The sequence below is a fragment of the Culex pipiens genome, chromosome 3, assembly GCF_016801865.2.
Source record: "Culex pipiens pallens isolate TS chromosome 3, TS_CPP_V2, whole genome shotgun sequence".
Classification (NCBI taxonomy): domain Eukaryota; kingdom Metazoa; phylum Arthropoda; class Insecta; order Diptera; family Culicidae; genus Culex; species Culex pipiens.
The window spans coordinates 39,238,688-39,258,320 of NC_068939.1; the positions used below are offsets into that span (position 1 = coordinate 39,238,688).

General features: G+C 40.3%; 1 protein-coding gene and 1 long non-coding RNA gene across 9 annotated transcripts in view; one reads left to right on the top strand and one right to left on the bottom strand.

Moving 5' to 3' along the window:
- Positions 1-19,633, top strand: part of LOC120427035 (dystroglycan 1) — a 239,642-nt gene that overhangs the window by 64,685 nt on the left and 155,324 nt on the right. The window contains exon 2 of one of the 6 annotated variants that reach the window (XM_052710793.1): positions 4,809-4,865. The exons of the other annotated variants lie outside the window; for them this stretch is intronic. The gene's annotated coding sequence lies outside the window, so the exon portion shown is untranslated. The remainder of the gene's footprint in view (positions 1-4,808; positions 4,866-19,633) is intronic. 6 annotated transcript variants of the gene reach the window in all.
- Positions 7,916-12,869, bottom strand: LOC128093545 (uncharacterized). Of its 3 annotated transcripts, none has more exons than XR_008212576.1 (6): positions 12,531-12,869; positions 10,388-12,456; positions 10,068-10,332; positions 9,375-10,025; positions 8,789-9,307; positions 7,916-8,729 (listed from the first exon to the last, which is right to left on the bottom strand). It is a non-coding gene; the product is annotated as an uncharacterized LOC128093545 (long non-coding RNA). The 3 variants fall into 3 exon arrangements; XR_008212577.1 differs by having other exon boundaries at positions 10,388-11,881; positions 11,938-12,869; XR_008212575.1 differs by having other exon boundaries at positions 10,388-12,869.

Sequence of the window (19,633 nt, forward strand, 5' to 3'; positions counted from 1 at the left end):
CATTTTGTAAATAAACAAGCAATTTACTATTATGGCCCTTGTGCCGCGCTGTTCAAACCAACCTCACCTCCGAGACACCTCCGATTCTGATTCAACGGACGTTCGCCGGCTGGCGGTTCTTCGAGTTCTTCAACTTACTTCCTTTCGCATTTTCGCACCTTCAGAAGGCCCCCACGATTTCTCTTTCGTTTCATTCATCACGGTGGACGGTGAAGAATTTGAACAAGAAGCGCTCGAAGAAGTTGGTGCAGGAAATTTGATTCAATTAGATAACGCAATTTTGTTTGGGAAGTTCAACGAACCCCGGAAACCAGCAGGTCCAAAAAACTTTTGATTAATTTCACGTCACCGTGTAATCGGACGGACGCGCAAATCGATCCCATCGTCTTCGACTCGACAATTTCTCGGAAAACAATGTTCCTCGCCGTGTGCACATTTAAATAAAAAATAAATAAATAAAAGTGCCACCTCGACGTCTTCGACGTCCAACAGTCGTTATCATCGTAGTTGCAACTCCACGCCGTATTGGAACACTGAAGCACTCTTCTTGTCATCCTCCTGCTAGAAAAAGTGCGATGTTCAACGGGCATAGGCTGCGAAGATGACTGCGTTGCGCTTTGCGGTCAGTCCGCGGTTCAACCGGCGAGCAACGTGCCACATATGACGCTTCAGTGACAATCCCGAAGAAGAGGAAGAAGCCTTTGAGTTTGCTACTATACTAGAAGTGGGCTGTGCACTGCTGCCGAGCTGTGTGCGGTCATTAGTGGGTTAGAGTTGCGTTGAAGGAAGGGAGCGGTGGGTGGAGTCGATCTTGAAGAAGCGATAGATGGGTTTGGTGACCAGAGTGCGGTGTTTGGAGTGGAAGATTTTTTTGGCAAAAAATGTTGTTAAAGCTTACATTTCTAGAATCCTTTAAATTGTCAAAAATCAATTATTTTATAAAGTTTTATTAACTTTATTTAATTATAAGTTTTTTTTTTACTTCAGCTTTAACTTGAAATCAATTAATTAGTTTCCTAGATTAGGCAGCTTGAAGAATAGGATCTTATTTTGTATCACTGAGAAAAACTAAATTTTCAAGTGCGATCCCGTTTTTGGCAGCACCCGATTTTCTCTGCCTCCAATCTTGGCAAAATTTTCTTCCTGATTTTGGCAACAGCCAAATTTATTTGAAATTTCAGATCTGCTAAAGCTTTCGGATGATGACATATTGATTATTTCTTATTCAAAACAAAATGAATTTGAAAGAAAACAATATCTCAATGCTAATCAACGGAACATTTTGAAAAAAAAAAATTTTATTTTTGGCGAAATAAAAAAAAAACTGGAATTTAAATGCTTGTCCACTAGGGTGACAAGAAAAAATGAAAATTTTGGGAAATCTGAAGAGATACCCCCTGGATCGATTCTTTAGGCAATAATAAGTTACTGTGCCAATTTTGAGTCAAATCGGTTAAGGCTAAGGGGTCGCTTTTTATCGTTGAAGTTTATATGGGGAAAATCGCTAAAATGTATGGGGAAAAACATCGCTTCAGGATTTTGGCAGCAGGTGGCGCAGGTCTCGCCCAAAATTGTCCAAGTGTGAGATTCTTGTAGGAAATTTAATTTCCTGCAACTTTGTCGAAGGGTGCAAGAAGATCCGAGTTGATCCTGATGAGTTATTAGCAATGCGATGAAAAGAAATTGGCTTATATACTTGAAAGAATATAAGGGGTATATAAGAAGTACATAAGAAAATAATTTTTACTAGAAAAATCATCAAAAATCAGGATCAACTCGGATCGTTTTGCACCCTTCGACAAAGTTGTAGGAAATTAAATTTCCTACAAGAATCTCACTCTTGGAAAATTTTGGGCGAAACCCGCGCCACCTGGCAGAAAAATATTAAAACGATGTTTTTCTGCATACATTTTTGCGATTTTCCCCATATAAACTTCAACGGTAAAAAGCGACCCCTTAACCTTTACCGATTTGGCTCAAAATTTGCACAGATACTTATTTTTGCCTAAGGAATCGAATCAGAGGGTATCCCTGATGTAATTTTTTTTATTGTCACCCTATTGACCACGTATCAAGCAATATTTTATGAAAATCTACTATTTGGTATATAATAAAATCAAGCGCAAAAGGTGCATTTTTGGCACCCTTAAAAATATCTAATTAATTAAAATTTAAGCGAATAAAAAATCGAGAAATGAATTTATTTTCCCAAAACATTTTTTCAGAGTTTATAGCCTTCACTTTGCTAAAGACACTAATTCGATCAGAAACTACTATTTTTTCCTGTCATTCTCGAACGACGAAAAAGCCTACTTTACTCTACCAAAACTAACAGAATCGAATAGTAACCCTATTCAAAACAAATGCTGAAAAGTTCTACTTTTCAGCACTGAAACGGATGCTGAACAGTTGAACTTTTCAGCCCTTGTTTGGAAAAGAAATAGTTTTAAACATTTTTTTTTTATTTAACGGTGCACATCAACCAAAGCTTTTGCACCCAGATTAATGTTACATACATTTTAGTAGCTTCAAAACTATGGAAACTATCGATATAATTTTTTATTCTTCCCCTTATCTACTTTTTGCATAATGTTTTGCAACAAAATTTGTATTTTTTTTTAAACTAATTTATTTCAGGATTGGGTCCGTAAGTTCAACAATTTTGTCACGCTTTTCCTATACTTATAACATGCAATGTCACACTTGCTCAGACCCCCCCCCCCCCCCCCCCTCCCCTAGAGCGTGACATACTTTGTAGATGACGCCTTTCGGAATTGCTAAAAATGTTGTATGGAACTCGTTGCAAATTTTTTTTTCGTTTTTTTTTTTTCATAAAAAAATCGGATAAAGTCAAGTTTTATAAAATAATGAGTATTTTATGGGTATTTTTCTGATGAAATATGTAAATTTATTCGATTTTTTTCAGTTAGATTGTAAAATATAATTGAACAACATTTAATTTCAGTCATCGTAAACCATGTTTTTTTTATTTATTAAAATTTAAATTGCAATCCAATTATGACTATTTGAAACTTAATCAATGGCTGACTCCTGACAACGAAACATTAAAATTGCGGAAAATGTGGATACCCCCTGTCGATTCTTCCGACAAAATTAAGAATCTGTAACGATTTTAGGCCAAATCGGTTAAGGGTTAGGCGTCGGATATTTTTTTCAGGAAGTTAGTGTTGATTGTGTCGAAATTTAGTCAAATGTGAGATTCTTACGCGAAATTTCACGCTCTACAATTTTGTTGAAGAATGTAAAGCGATCCGAGTTGATCCTGAAAAGTTATAAGCGCTTTAAAGATGACTAAGGAATCGAATTAGGCGTATCCTTAAAATTCTTTGGCAATCGATTACAACTTTCAAAACTGCCAAACTGCAAAAGTGACGGTCACTCAGCAAAGTTTTCTGAAAATGATAATTTTTCGCTTAATTTGGTTAATTTGTTGAACTTGTTTTATATCCAAATTATTTCCATTCTTTGATTTTTAGCAGCGGCTTTTCGGCCAATTTTGGAACCATTCATAAATTACGTGAAAAGTTCAAAACTGTGGAAAAAAAACATCACAAAATGCTTAATACAAGATTACAGTAATGCGAATGTCAAAACATTGTTACATGTCAAGAGTTTGGAAGGGGCATTTTATATTCTTTTTCCATATAATTTTAAATTTGAAACGCCGTTTTCTGATCAAGTGACTAACTCGCCGCGTTTGCGTTAGTTTGCACAGGCAAGCTCGCGGGTCATTAATTTCCTTGCGCATTTCACCATAAATAAACCCATACGCAAGCGAGCTCAGTACAAAGTACAGTGCTCCCAAATTGAGCCATTGGTTCTAAGGATCCCTGTTTATTTTTTTAATTGTTTTTTTACTTTTCCGAGATTTGTTGATCTTATTTTAGGATAACTTTTTTTAGAATCAAAACAAATATTTTTGTATTACTAAATTTGATTTTGATTATCTGAGGGATAACTTCACAAATCGAACTGCTAAACCAAAGAACCCTCTCCCACCACCCTTCCCCTATCAATTCCCATGTTGACATCTTGGCCAAAACGTTGCCTGTCTAGCAACGGCGACGGCGGCGTCTCGTTTTCTATGCTGAAGACATTCGCGCGCTTATTTTTAGCCACATTATGCTAAAGTAGCAGCCGAACGCGATCTAGTAGCGAAAGGAAATGGCTTGGCGCATAATAAACTATTTCGCCAGCGCCAACTAACTTGGGAGTTGAGGTTAGTCACCACGATTTTCTGAGAGGGGGACTAACATTTTGAAACAGCGCTTTTATGGAAAAATAAAGATTTGTTTATTTTGTTTTCTTGTTTTAAAATTATGCCATTTTTCTAAATTATGTCCAATCTTTTAAGCAAGTTAGTGTCACCAACTTCTGAATCGGCGAATGAGTCACTCACGGTCGCGCTTATACGCACAGATTAGTTGGAGGAAACATTTACGATCATCATGTGGGGCTGTTATTTTTGTACACATATTTAATATTTATACTAGTACTGCGCGGCCGCCACTAAACATATCCAACATGTGTGCGGTAGCTTTAGCCTCCACTGCTTATGTGAAACCGATTTGGAGCCCCTCCCCGTCCGATCGTAAATCATTCCGACGTTTGTAGAACAACAACTATTTGGGAAGACAAAAATTAACGAGACGAGGTTTGAGTTTTTGTCTTTTTTGCGGTTTTTCGAACGATGTTTTGTTCCAGCTAGTTTTTGTTATACCGTTCCGGCTAATTATACAACCTCTTACTAAATGTGTTTTTGTTTTTCTCTTTTTTTTTCGTTTCAGGTAATTGGCAAACTTTACTGCCTGAACTTATCTAGGACAAACGAGTGGTTCGTTGAGGTAAACGTTGTAAACATTTTCGATCGAATATTTTCACTCAATTTTTAAATAAAAATCATTTGACCAGCATTGACACCAAGTTGGCCTTTTCGCATTCTAGCATTTCGAAATGGCGTAACAAAAACATTCCCCATGCATGCCATCGACACTTGTTTCTTGGCATGTTTTTGATGTCAATGAAACATAAAAATTTCGACGGCTCTTCGATGATGGCAACACTGGCTCTATCCCCTGTCAGCTATTTTAATGAATTGGGTGAAAAAGTGCAGCCGAGCTGTGACACTGAGCAGAGAATGTTGGTGTCTAATGAGACAAGTTTGGAGGAGATTTTGTACATTTCGTGATTTTTTGCTTTTGTTACAAAAGAATGGTATGAATTTTGACTTTGGAAAAATATCTGCTCAAAATCTTCAATCAATTCAAACATAAGTTAAATATCACTAAATATGAAAAAACAGATCAATTTTAATGATTATTTTTAGCTGTATCGATTTCCTAAAGAACTCATAACCCATAAAATCACATTTCACAGATTCTACAGGGGAAGAAGAATGCGTGGACATATCGAAACAAACGCTCCAAAATGACCAAAATGCCCAAAATTACCAACATTATCAAAATGACCAAAATACCCCAAATTACTAATTTTAACAAAATTACCAAGTTAAACAAAATTACCAAAATTGCATAAAATTTCCAAAATCTTAAAATTATCCAAATAATCAAAATGACAGAATTATCGAAACCACCAAAATAACAATAAAAATATAATTACTCATAGATCGGCTATATAAGCTATTTTTATTTGAACAAAAACAATTTTTTTGGAACTTAAAAATGTGTTTGAGTTCAGAAATTTTCACAAAATCTTTTTAAGAAAATCTCATGCAATGGAAAAAGTGCCAAAAATGTTCAAGACACTGTTTTTATCGAGAGAGAGAGAGAGAGAGAGAGAGAGAGAGAGAGAGAGAGAGAGAGAGAGAGAGAGAGAGAGAGAGAGAGAGAGAGAACAAAACGGAAGTATTCGCGAAATGAACGATTTGATAAAGAATAAATAAGTATTTAAAAATATATTTGTGTGTATATAAGAATTAAAAACCAGTGGGAAAATAATAGAAATGGAACTTTTTTTTCATTTTGTAACTTTCAACCTTTAGTCCTTTCGCATTTTATCCATTCGAAATTTTGTCCATTTGTCCACATCCTTTCGACCTGTTGTTTTTTGACATTTAGCAGTCGACTTTTGTCCATTCTGTCCTTACGCCTTTCGATGTTTTGTCTTACATCCCATAAGGAGCCAGATATGAGCTACAAAAAAGATTCAGGAAAACAATAGAAAACTAAATAAACGTTCGTTAAAGTCAAAGAATGTCTTAATAAAAAAAGAATAATAAGTATTACTTTCAGATTTTTATAACAGCCATATTACTGTTAAAAAAAAAGCTCAACTGTTATTTCTTATGATTTTATTTTTATTTTCAAAATATCACGTATTTTTCCGATCTGTGGTCTCAGATAATTTTTCTTTAAGCCTGAAGTGTCCCGTTTGATTATAAATTTAAAATGAAAATTCATACAAATTTACTGTAAGAGTTTGACATTAATTTCTCAAATTCAAATTTATAGCAATAATTTATCTTGCCCTTTGATTTTTAAGAAAATTAAAATGTACAAATTAGTACCAACGTTGCAAATAACTTATTCAAGAAAACATTTGTTTTTTTTCTTTTTTTGAATACATTTTAATTAAAATATTTCATTCGATTTTTGTAATTATTTTCAACATTTTGTTGCCAAAAATTATGGACCGGGGAAGAAATTACTTTCTAGACTACTGTGTTAATTTGAAAAAAAAATCAGTTTGAAAAAAAAAATATGTTCATAAAAGAAATGGATGAAAATTCATAAAGTATGGAGTTTTTTTTTAAAAAGGTCTTTTTGATCTTCAAAAAGCATTGGAAAGAAGAACTTTGAAAAGTTTGGAAAATTTTAGGGTTTGAAGTTTGACTTGTTTTATGTGACTTTGCCAATGTTTTTAAAAATGTATTTTTTTAGGGGTCAACTTTGACTGTGTTTTTTACTAACATTTCCTATATTTTAAGTAAAAAGAAGTATGCAGTAATTTTTCTAGTGCCCCAGACTATGCCTCTACGCATTTATTTACAATTTAAATGATAATGGTTCCATTTTATAGCAGAAAATGTGAAAAACATGCAAAAAATTGAAAAAGTTACTGTAAAAACATGAAAAAATTAGATAGGCGAAATGTAATGATAGGAGGTGGTAGAGTAGGCCAAATACTACCAAAAACAAACATAAACTAAACAAGAAAAATGCAAATTAAAATACTACAAATAAAACAAGAAAAACATAAAACAAGAGAAGTAAAGTTTTTCGTAGAACAAAAGTTGCTCAAAATGACCTCCTGAACACGGGAAAAATACAAATTTTCGAAAAAAAATTTGGGCAGTAGAGGGTTTAGTAAATTCGGTTTTATTACTTTTAATTTTTTGGCATTTTTTAAACATATAATACAATTTATTTAAATAACATTGCTCAGAAAACAGCAGAAGAAGCTGCAAATTTTAAATACTATTGGATTATTTTTAACAAAAAAGAAGCGTTCAACATTTGTTGCATCATCCTCGTAACGTTTAAATCCTTAATCGGCTTACCCACAAGCTACGCCCATTCTACAAATTTTCATGCTTGCAAATCGAGTCAGCGAAAAAAAGCTGCGATGAGCGTTAAATTTTTAATTAAACCGTCCCGCAGAACAATCCTTGCCTTTCATTTTCCCCGCTTTATTAAGTACTTTAAACTAAAGTGTGTGCGTCCCCTAATGGATTTCCATCTCTCTCTCTGTTTGTTGAATTTTCCGCGGCTTGAGTTCTTGAGTTTCCGCGCGCGCGCCTGTACTCACAATAAAAGCGAACCATTATTACTAACTGATACTGAAAATCAGCATAAAAACAAACCGTCTTCGACGTCGTCGTCTTTAACGGTCCAGTAGAGACGCTGTCGACTTGGCTTTTTAGGTTAGAGCCCAGTAAGAAATACGGGGCCGATCGGGTCTGATCGTCAGAGCTACGATCAGACCTACAGGGGCCGATGCGGGTCTGATTTTGAGACACGCATCAGACCCGAATCAAGGTGTTTTGCACCCAAAACGTCAACCTGTCAAGGTTGTTCGAACATCGCTAGAGGCCTACGTGCGGGGGCGATGTAAGAACGACGTAAAGGTGAAAAATCAGACGCGCATCAACCTGTTTTTTGTGCTCTTCTTCTTCTTTTTCTGTCATCTGTCATTCGATTTGTTGTTATTAAAACAGTCGTTTTTGAGTTTCGTTTGTTTATTTTTTAAATAAATCGCTATGTTTCGATTTTATTCCGACATTTTTCTTCATTTTAAACTCAAATTGACCGGTGAGGAAGGAGAGAAAAGCACGTGGTGATCAATTCCGTTGGATCTGGACCTGGACGTGTTCGAGCAGCATCTCTCTCGCCATTCTGAGGGTACTTGGGGGACCATGACAGCACTGCGATGCTGTATTGTTCCGAGGACATTTACGGGGCAATGGCCGGGTCCCGTGCAGCGCTGCTCTCGTCGTCAATTCCAGGGTCATGGCTTTCCCGCGTGTCAGTTCCGGTGGGCAATCAGGGGCGAAGTTCCGGGAGTTTTGGGAGCGGAAGCCGGATTGAGAATGGAGTCCGCCCGGCGCTGATTATTCTATTCGGTGTATGTCGATGCGGGGTCGCGAACCTGGAACATGCCGTGATGTTTTGATTTCCGCCCGGGGGTTTGTGTTACTTGCGGATCAAAACGACTCCTCCTCGTCCGGGAGCAGGATTTTAGATTTAGAGCTGCAAAGGGGGAAGATTAGTTTGTAAGATTTCTATGATGACTGTTTTCCCCATTTTACCTGTCCTTCAACGGCACCGGTTCCGCTGCCTCCAACTACTCCTCCAAGGTAGTCTGGAATGGTTTAGTCTTGGAAGTCAAAATCCGTACTCTGCGGGTCGCCGCTGATCTGCTAATTCTACTTGGTGCCACGGGAGGTCAACCACCGTCCCGTCATCCTCCTCCGAATGGACTGCCAGCATCAAAGACAACCCCGAACCAGGACACGCCTTATGCTCTGGTTGGTCAATTCTGCTGAGATGACGTTTGTCTTGGGAATCGAGATCAGCGCGGGCCCTTTCGAGCGCTGCGGTCGCCTTCGGCATCCGCGACCCAATGCTCAGTGAAAACTACGGGGCCGATTGGGTCTGATCATCAGGCATGTTGGGACCGGCTCCGGTTGATCTGATCTTGGACGCGTTCTTGCAGCATTTTATCCGTCGTTCCGAGGGCATTTGCAGGGCGTCGTGTCTGTTCGATCATTCGGAGGGAATGTCTATGCCAATGTCCGTCACGTGTGACGTTTCCGGATTGCATGAAGCTATTTGAAATGGAAAAAAAAGATATTTTTTTTCTAGTGAAACAAGAAAATGTTACATGTAAATTACCGGCATTTGAAAAAGAATTGGCCAGGAAGGTGGACTGGTTTAAGTTGATCTGGCGCGTTCGTGCAACATTTAATCCGATGCTCCGAGGGACTTTCATGGTGGTGACCATCGAGCATGATCCGTGCAACGTAGTTCCGAGACATTTGCAGAGCCATGATTATTCTGGTTAATTTGGATCTGTACGCGTTCGTGCCGAATCTCACCCGTCGTTCCGAGGACACTTGTAGAGAAGTGAACGTCCATCGAGCCTGATTTGTGCAACGTCGTTCCGAAGGGCACTGCCACGGCCATGGCCGACATTTCCTGATTGCGGCTGGGGTGTGAATTTCAGGAACGTGGAAGGTTTCTGGTTGGAATAGACCTGGACGCGTTCGTGGAGCATCCTACCCGTCGCTCTGAAAGCATTCCTAGGGCCGGAACAATTCATCGAACTTGTTCCGTGGACGGATTCTGGTTCATTGAAGACCTTCTCCAGCGGCTTCGACGGAGCGGCCAAGTTCCAATTTGCCAGCTGTGCAATTTCCAACCGGGTTCGTTTTCACCGATGCAGGCGTCCTGCCTTGATGCTCACTCGATAGCCAGGGAGATGCATCGAGGCACGTTTCCTGCCGATGGTGCCAGGGGGCCGGTGCGCAGACCGGTGTTGAAGTGCTGTGAAAATTGATCAAGTTTATTTATGTTTAAAATTACCACCACTAGAAAACTGTTCGCCAGTCATCGTTTCATCACTTTCGTGCTCGTTTTCTCTCGAAACATCTCTCCAGTTGCTCCAAGGGCACTCGTGGAACCATGACCGAACATTTTGGAACCGGCAAGTTGGTCGCAACTTGAATGTCCCGTTGGTTCCTGCACGCCAGCGGCTGACACTTTGCTGATATGCTTCTCTTTCTGCGCTATTATATTTATCGAGTTGGCCACAACGGAACATATCGCCGGGTGCGAAACCAGAATCGACTACCTGGAAGGGGGAAAGTTATTTAGGGTTGGAAAGTTTCAGAAAATGACTGTTTTACCTGTGCTGCTTCAGCACTGATTCCGCTGCCACCGGCTGCTTTTTGGCCATCTCCCAGGTGGTCAAGTTTCGTTCTCTTGGATGAAATGATAAAGTCGCCGAAGCCAAAGTGTGTGCCCTGCGTTGAGCGGTAATTTAGAGGTATTCTGCGAAGCCGAGCCTGTGGCGTTCAACGAGTCTCGCCGGAACCACCCAGCTGTGCAGCTTCAGGAGATCCTGCTCCGTGGGACAGGGTCCGGCGCGGTGCACTTGATGATGAACTACATCTGGGCGTAACCCACCAGCAAGTCAGGTTCCAATTTCTCCTCGATCAACGAAATGGCACGCGACCGACGGATGGGTTGCTTCGCGTTCGTCTTTCTTCAGTTTCTTGACCGCTTTGTTTACAAACTGCCAGAGAATCGGTTCCGCCGGACAAACGTGGATGCTGGATCTGTTGGCAATTGTACTTCTGCATTTCTATACTTGATAGCAGGTCGCTTCAGGCGGTTTGACCGGCTTTCCGACACCAGCCGTGGCCATGTTGTCGCGCACGTTCTCCACAAGGTTGGCCATCGAGCGACGGTTTGATTACTTTCTTTGGCGCACACTGCTGCTTCTCCTTTTTTTGAACTTGCAGATTCTCGGCCGACACAGGAAACGGCGTGTGCGGGTATGCACTATAGTTCTGGCGCTCGGGTGTGGTCAGCTCGATAAAAGGCATGTTATTTTGATAGCTGCTGCTGGCTCGTATTGGCAACCGCCGCCTTGCTTGACGTCATCTCGACGGATTCGATCAACTTTGCGGTGTTCCTGGCCAACAACGTCGGCGAAAATCTCGGAACCGGCGAGTCCAAAATGGAAAGATTATGCAGCTTGCGAATCGGACCAGATCGGACAGATCGGCTTCATGCACGTCCACGACTGTCGTGAGCGGTGCCATGCCATACTCCGGGTGGCGGCCGATGACATCCGGGACTTATCCTGCGACGCACAAATAGACAGCTTGTTTATTCTCCTCGGTCAAAGAGCGAGGTTTTGAGCATGGTAACGGGAAAGAACCTATGTGATAGAATAAAAGAATTATTACACAGAAACTAGCAAATGTTAGAAGAAACTTACCAGATTTTTTTTTATTTATCACGCCAGGTGGAAGAAACTACTCTTTGGCATACTCTTCACTGATGCCGCGCAGAACGCGCAAAGATTGGTACTCGGATCCTTCGATCGGGAGCAGTTTGTTCCTGGAGTGCTGGAGTGCGGACCGGTTCCGGAACAGTCTGTTGGAATCGTTGTTTGTGAGCACGCTCGAGTTTGCGTTCCGGCGATTTTCACAGCGCCAGGTGCTGTACTTCCTGCAGCAGATGCATCTGCAAGGACGTCGAAAACTCCGTCGTGGAGGAATGAAGATGCTGATAATTCTGCGCTGTTATCCGTGCGGTTTGTTCTGGAGTCGTTATTGTTGTTCAGGGCTGATGAGCCGGCCGACTCTCGAGACTTTTTTTAAAATGAAATCCTGAAAAGATAAATCCCTAAATTGTCCTGAAGTTTCGAACTGCTTGAGCTCTTTACCGTTGTTGATTCTCCAAGAACAACAGTGGCATGTTCTCACGCACGTCCAGCCCAATGTTGACCAGCGGCCGACAAATTGACGACCTTCTTTCTCACCAAATTTTAAGCTCTTCTCGGTCAACTAAATCGCGGGTTTGCACTCATGTTCCGGCGCACAGGCGTGATCAGTTAGACAAAGGTTATGTCATCCTTTGCAGCTTTTCGACGGGTGCATTCAGGCTAGCGGTGATCCGGAACACAATCAGCGACTTTGACTTCAACTGCGCTGGTTTTTGCAGTCAGTTCCGCTGCCTTGGTTATGTTCCGGAGTTGGCGGGTGGGGGTTCAGGCGGTGAATGAGCCTGGAGGAGGTTTCCGCCGTTGATCGCGACAAAAAGGGTGTAGCGAAAGTGCACAAGAATCAAGCCAATCGTGCCAAAGACCGCGTCCCGGCGGGGTTGAACTTGAGGACACAATAATCGACGGCCAGCTAGCAAAACCGTCATCTTGGGGCTGCACCACCTGCACGCGTCGTCCGGCCTGAAAATGCAAATTTTTAGTAAAAGCTTGTAGCAAATCTAAACAAATAAAGCAAAGTAAAAAATATAAGTTACCTTTCAAATCTACTCTCGATCAACAAGGTGACAATCTGGGAGCGTTTCTTGGCCTGCCGATTTGACAAACAACCCGGAACAATCCCGGAAAAGCCGACCACAAAGCACTCTTTCGCGACAGAGCCAACGTGCACGCCATGTTTTTTTCGTTTGACAGAACTGACGAAAAATTCGCAAACATGAAAGAGCGAGATAGCATGCTTTGCGAAACTTCGGTTAAAATCAAAAGCTTGCTCTCTCTTTCACTCTAATGCGCAGCATACCAGTTCATCGAACTGATCGAAAAACATCGTTGCCTTACAAAACATCGTGGGTTTACGGACTTTCGATCTGGGAGAGCGAGTGCCATTTCCGACTTTCCTGGAAATTGTTGGACGCCGCTTTGTTGCTCAAGTGCCTGCCGAAAATTGGATCTAAATACTGAATGAGAGTGATTATTATTTGTTCGAGGCTCGGGAGCAGAAACGGAGCCGATGAATGGCCGCTTTGTTTGGGATTAAATTTTGAATTAGGGAGGGCTGGGATTAGCTGTTTGAGCAAAGTGGTTGACGGCAATAATTGAAGAGCAAATTTGAGAAAGTGTGTGGTGAAATTGATGGAAATGATAAACTTTGTCACGACAATTTATGTCACAGTCATGACACAGCCATGTCGAAAGGTCTGTGTAGAAAACAAGAAATAAGAGTCTACTTCAAGCATCCTTATCGAGCCATCGATTGCGATATTACGACGATTTTTCTTGCTCGTTACCAACTCCATCTCCCTGCAGAACTTCCTGCCGAGTTCAAGACCTCAAAGTGCACACATTCAATTCATTCATGCAAAACACAGGAAGGCACGTTCTTGCCCCCCCTCCGGCTGCCAATCCGGGCTAGGAAGAAGCTCGAAGAAGCCCAACAGGCAACAGGCCTTTAAGAGCGAATCAAAATTAGTTGGTCGTCGTCGTCGTCTTCGATAAGCGCGCAGCACTCCTTTCGAGTCGTCTTGAATCGGGTCTCGTGTAATGAAGGAAATTTTAAACGGCGTTTAATGGCTGCCTTGTACGTCGATTAAGGCAAGTGAGGTTGTGTTTCAAGTTCAAACGTTCGTCCGGGGTAATTTTGGTCCTGTTTTCGCCCACGCGCCACCACCTGGTGCCTAACGAGGGTGGAGCACGGAGGGAAATTGTTCTGCCAAAACAATGTTGAATTTCTCACAGTCATGTCACAGTGACAAAACTAAACAAAAGAAAGCAACCCGTTTTCCCTCCGTGCCGGGGTGGGCTCCACCTCCACGTGTAAGCATGCAAATTTCTCCACCTTTCGACGGGATGATGTTGCTCGTGTCTTCTGCGAAGCCTAATTGGCATGCCTTTGAGTCTTGGTTGTTCCTTTTGGCAGATGGCATCCGACTGTGTCTCTCCCTCTGAGGAACGCCCCCCTTTTCTCCCCCAACGATCATTTGTAGAAAAGCATCTGAAAAGATGGGCAAATTTTTCCACGAAGGAGGTTTGCCTTTCACTTGTTGAGAAACCCAAAATTTCCACGCGTCGATTGCTTTCGCGGGAAAAGTCCCCCAGCTGAGGAGAAGTTTAGTGGAGGAGGGAATGGAAGCTGAAAAATGAGAACGGCACAGATTATCTTCGAGTGGTTTGGCCTTGTACTTTGGCTTTATTGTAACTTACAATTTGTAAGGACTTGTTGATTGGTGCTTTTTTCACTTTTCCACAAAAAAAAGTTAATGAAGGTCTTGAAAAAAAATCACATTCACAAAAACTTAAAAACTTCACAGTTTTTGAATGACTTTTACTGAACAAAAGTTGAACAATTCAAATTTTTTTTTCTTCTTTTTCCCCAATATTCAATGTTGCATGGAAAAACTGTTACATATTACGATTTCAGGATAGTAAATTAATAAAAAAATATAAACTTACGTTTAATTTTCTGATCTTTTTATTAAAAATTATCACTAAATTTTAAATTTTGATCTTAAAAAAAAGTTTTTTTTAATAAAAGATCAAGGAATTTTACAAACATTTAATTTTGTAACATTTAAAATCGAACCAATAGTTTTCGAAATATCTTCAGTTGAAAATTACAGGCTGATTTGGTAACACATAGAAAAACTCATTTTCATAGATTCAAACTCTTTGTGAGGCTGTATCTTAAAAATGTCTTGCGCCTGTCTTGGGTAACAAAATAAAAAAGTATAAAAATTTAAATTATCAACATTTTAATGAAAAAAGTGTTTTAAAATGCATTATACACCTGCCCAGTTGTTTTGCCATCATTAGTTTCCAAAATATCTAAGTATTGACAATTTTTTTTTTTTTGCTAAAAATAAAAATTTTGCGTTTGCGGTGTACATTGGAATTTCATAAAAATTCAAAACATTTTTAAACAAGCCCAAACATGCAAAATATGATTATCAATGCAGAAAAATGCATTTTAGATTGTTTTCAGTTGATTAGACTTCTATTTTCATGGAATTTTTGAAGTTTTTTGGTAAAATATTTTTTTTGCCCCCTGATTTTTCAGACCAATTTTGAGGGGGGGAGGAGGGCGACATAAACTGCAACGGCCTAACACATATTTGTAAAAACACTTTCACACTTTCATTTTCACATAACTACTTATTTTTTAAATAAAATACTGAAAATTTCAGTTTTTACAAGCCAAAGTCCGATTATATAATAAAAACTGAAATTTTAAATATTTTTTTCAAAAGAACGTAGTTCTGTAAAAAAAATAGTATTTAAAAAAATTCTAATTGTATGAAAAATTCTCAATCATTTTACACCCATTTTGAAAAAAAAAATTTAGTTTGTTTTTCAAAAAGACGGAGTTCTGTGAAAGTGTTCAGTACTCCACAAAAAAAAATAGTTTCGAAATGTATAAAAAAATCCCGATCATTTGATACCCATATTGTAATAAACTGAAATTTTCAGTATTTTTCATAAACTACGTAGTTTTGTGAAAATTTTGAGTATTTAGCAAAAATGTTATTTCTCTCGAAATGTATGAAAAAATCCCGACCATGTAAAAAATACATAGTTTTGTGAAAATGTTTAGTATTTTCAAAAAGTTGTGTTATAACTTTCGACATGCATGAAAAATTCCCGATGTATTGAAACCCATATAACAAAATCAATAATTTTTAGTATTTTTTTTTTTTTGAGAAAAAATTGCATTTCCGGAATACAAGAAAAATATGTATTTTCGTGTTCTTTTTTGTAATTATAATTGAATCGGACCATTTATCCATTGCAATTATAATAACATGAAAATTTTCACATCATCCCGATTCTAAAACACTATAATTTTTGAATGTTTGGATGATTTTTCATAGGATTATAGCCAATGTCTCCCATATAGCCGTAATCCCATAAGTTCTATGTTTCAGTTATACATGCCTCGATTTTGCATCCCCCATATGCGGTGCTAAACCGAGGCATGAGTGTATATGTGGGTTTTAAACGACGCGAAATTGTTTACAAATATAATTTTAAGGGAAAAATACTAGAGTTTTCACAAACTACCGTATTTTTTGAAAATACTCAATTTGTTGTAACCTGCTTTATAGATATCAAACAAAACAAAATTTATGTTTAAATTTAATGCAAATAAAAACATGTAATATGTAAATTTCAGTATTGTCCACAAATACAGCATTTTCAGACATTTTTTGTATTATACTTTTAAAAAGAATCGATACCTACTAAACCTTCAACCTAGATAGCGAAAATCTTTACAAAAATTCACGTCTTTCGAAACCCATCTTGTTAATCATATAATTTTAGTTTATACCAAAAATACAATACTTTGTGAAAATATTAATATTTTACATGAAAAATAAAATTTCGCAACATTTTTTAAACTGTCTAAACAAATAAACTCTTCATAAGTACATGATGAGATGGCGCTTCGAACCAAGCTTCAGCAAGTGTCCACTTGTCTCAAGGTGTCCCACCTCCCAGGGTCATGTCACTCAAGCCCGATGCTGCCCTCCATCTGTAGCGTTTCAAGACAATACTTCCTCGTCAAATACGGAGCGCCGCCTGGCGGCAACAAAATTCAAATCTTAAGAAGCGAAGACAACACACACAAACTGGACAGTGCGCAAACATCGCAGCTCAGATATACGATATATTGTAAACTTTGGGTTTTGTTTACCTACGACCAACCTTCAACCTTCCGACGCGGGACGACAATTCCGCCCAAATCTCACCTGGCCTCGTCACGAAAGTGACGGATGACGGTTAGACGGAAGTCATCCCGTTCGTTCGGTTGGCCCCAATCCATCACCATCTTCCTTTGTTTATGTTTGTTTATCTCCCAGCGATCGCGCCGCGTTAAGCAAGGTGTGTGGAAAAGGTAAACAAAGATTCCCGGAGACCGCACCCTTTTTCGTCGACACTGGGTTTGAATCTCAAAATTGCTTGATTGGCTCCCATCTCCGGCGATCTAGATCGCGTGGAGCAACTCTTCAAGCCCTTGCTGGGGGTTTCAGAAATGATTGAGATTTCCGAGGGCGTCGTCGTGTCGTAAGTCTTGATGTTGGGCCGAAAATAAATAATGCGTTTCTTCTTCGTCTACTGGAAAGTGCCCACCAAATTTGTTCGCCCTTAAGATGTTGCGCCCTCCTTCGTCTTCGTTACAGTTATAAACGTAATGGGTGGGTGTTAATCGCGTAACGATGATCTACAATAATGACAACCGATGGTCATGAAGGTAGTGGGGTCAAGTTTCTGTGGTCAGTTAGAAATGGCTGACGTGACTGAAACATGACTGCGGCATGACTGCAACATCATTGTGTGACTGCAACTTGAGCGTGACATAACTGCAACATGACGGTGACATAACTACGCAATGACTGTCACGTTACCTCTCATAATTCATGCAACAAATCGATTTGAATAATTTCGCTCCCATGAAACGTCAAACGAGCATATCATTAGCTAAGGTGTGAACCCGTTACGGGCGTAAATCTCTGTGGGAAAGACTAACCTAGAACGACGAAAAAGTCCCCTTTTACGGTGCCTCCGAGATCTACCGACCGCGTCGTCACGCTCATGACAAATGAGGCAGCGCCTCCGAACCTGGAATCCATTAGCCGAACAGCTAAATTTCAATTTTATAATTTCTCCGAGCCAGTCCCGTTAGAACGCACGCCTTATGGCGGCGGCGGCTTAAGCCGATTATCGCCACCAGAGGCGTCGTGATCGGATTTCGATAGGCCGGGCCAGGGTTCACCCGGTTGGTTCGACGAGGGAGGAATTACAATAAATAGTACGTAATTGAGAGCTGTAAATTGGTTGCGCGCGCCCATTAACGAGCTTGTTGTTGTTTTTTGAGGTTAACTCGCTGGCAATTGGGGGTTAATTTGAACGATTTTGGGGCTTTTCGGGGTTAATTGTGAGTTATTTTATGGGTCAGGTGTGATTTGGGAGTTGAGGTTGCGTTTTGCGAAATAACGATGCTAAAGATCGAAATTTAGAGATCGACTAGTTTCGGCTATAATTTTGAACTTGATCAATATCGAAGCCAACTAGCTGTGGAGCATTTCTTTTACTTACAGAAGCTTTATAGTGGCACCTGCCACGATTTGATACATTGGGGACATCAGAATGAACTTTTATTTCGTCTCCGGTCGATTTTGGAGATCTTATGTCTACGAACTCTGCTGGAAAGAAACGTGCACAAAAGTTTGATGTCCCCATGATCTCAAACAGTGCCTTAGACCATTATTCAACTCCAGTAATTTGAAAAACAGCTCGTACAACAACCTTCTCCAATATTGATCGAGTTCAAAACCATAGCACACCTAATTACATTAAAATTCCGCGTAATTCCGCACTCCAACTGGAATCAAACTCAATTTCCTCCGAAAACTTTTCCCGAAAATTTTAACCCCATTTCCTGCGAGCAATTTCCCCAACTCTAGAGTGCACTCGCCGTGGCGTGAAAAGCGTGAAAATTCCCAGCACCGAAACTATAGCACACAATTTTCAGTGATGCAGTTTCGCCCGCCCTGCTTCCCTTCACTATGGTAGTCGAGAGAAAAGCTATAAATAAAGTTGTGTGAAAAACCAGTCAGTATTGCGTGCTGAAGTGAGTTTCATCGGCTGCGCGACGCCGCCCAGGACGTGGCAGATTTGTTTTGTCGAAATCGGAAAACCGTTGTGCATTGCTCGGAATGTCGGTCGATTTTTTTGGTTTTTGAGTAGCACACCGAAAAAAAAGGTGGGAAGATGCAAAATTGAGGGCATTCATCACTCGCGGTGATGTAATTCTGCGGTGGCAGGTCGAATTTGGGGATGAAAAATTACAGGCTGGCTTGACGACCTTTAGACGGAGGTTTTGAGATAAGACGGTGCTGTCTGGAGAGGAGGAGAACAAAAACTAATCAAAAGTTGTACGCGAGATAACGCACAGGGAGGAGAATTCAATAACCAGCTCGGAAAACAACGCGATAACACATCTCAACGGCTTCATATTTCACCGAGAGATGACACGACAAGATGTGTGGGAGTCGAGGGTCGTAACGAACTTCCAAAACGAGCTCGTTGAAACATATTTCAACTCCGACGTAGTGGATTTGGTGCACACTTATGCTGGCCCCAACAATCCCGGCGCAACATTCTTTCTGTTTAGACCAAAAACAGAAGAACTGAGGAAGTATTTTTCATCAACAACAATCTCAGCGTGCTCGCGCACGCTTCCGAAAACAAATTGCATCACTTCATCTCCGATGGAGACGGTTTGAGTGTTAACCCTCAGCTGGTCATGACTTCTGTAGTTTGACAATCTAAAGTCAACTTTAACTTCCTGACCCTTCAAGGGTTACCCCCAACTTTCCTTCGCCGTTCTATGTTGTGTTGGGAAAACAAATCACTTTCACGCTACTTTTTGCCGCCCTCAACGCAGCAGAATCACTTTCCTCGAGGTTTCATCACCACGCGCTGGCATGCCAGAACATAAGCCAGACATTCTGCTCGCTGCTGCAACAGGGTTCGGGATTCCGCGATGCTTGCTTAACCTTAATTTTTGCCGCGGCCGTCGACATCGAAGAGACCCGCGCGCGGATCGCAAACACTTTCCCAATGTGTGAAAATCGGCTGAAAA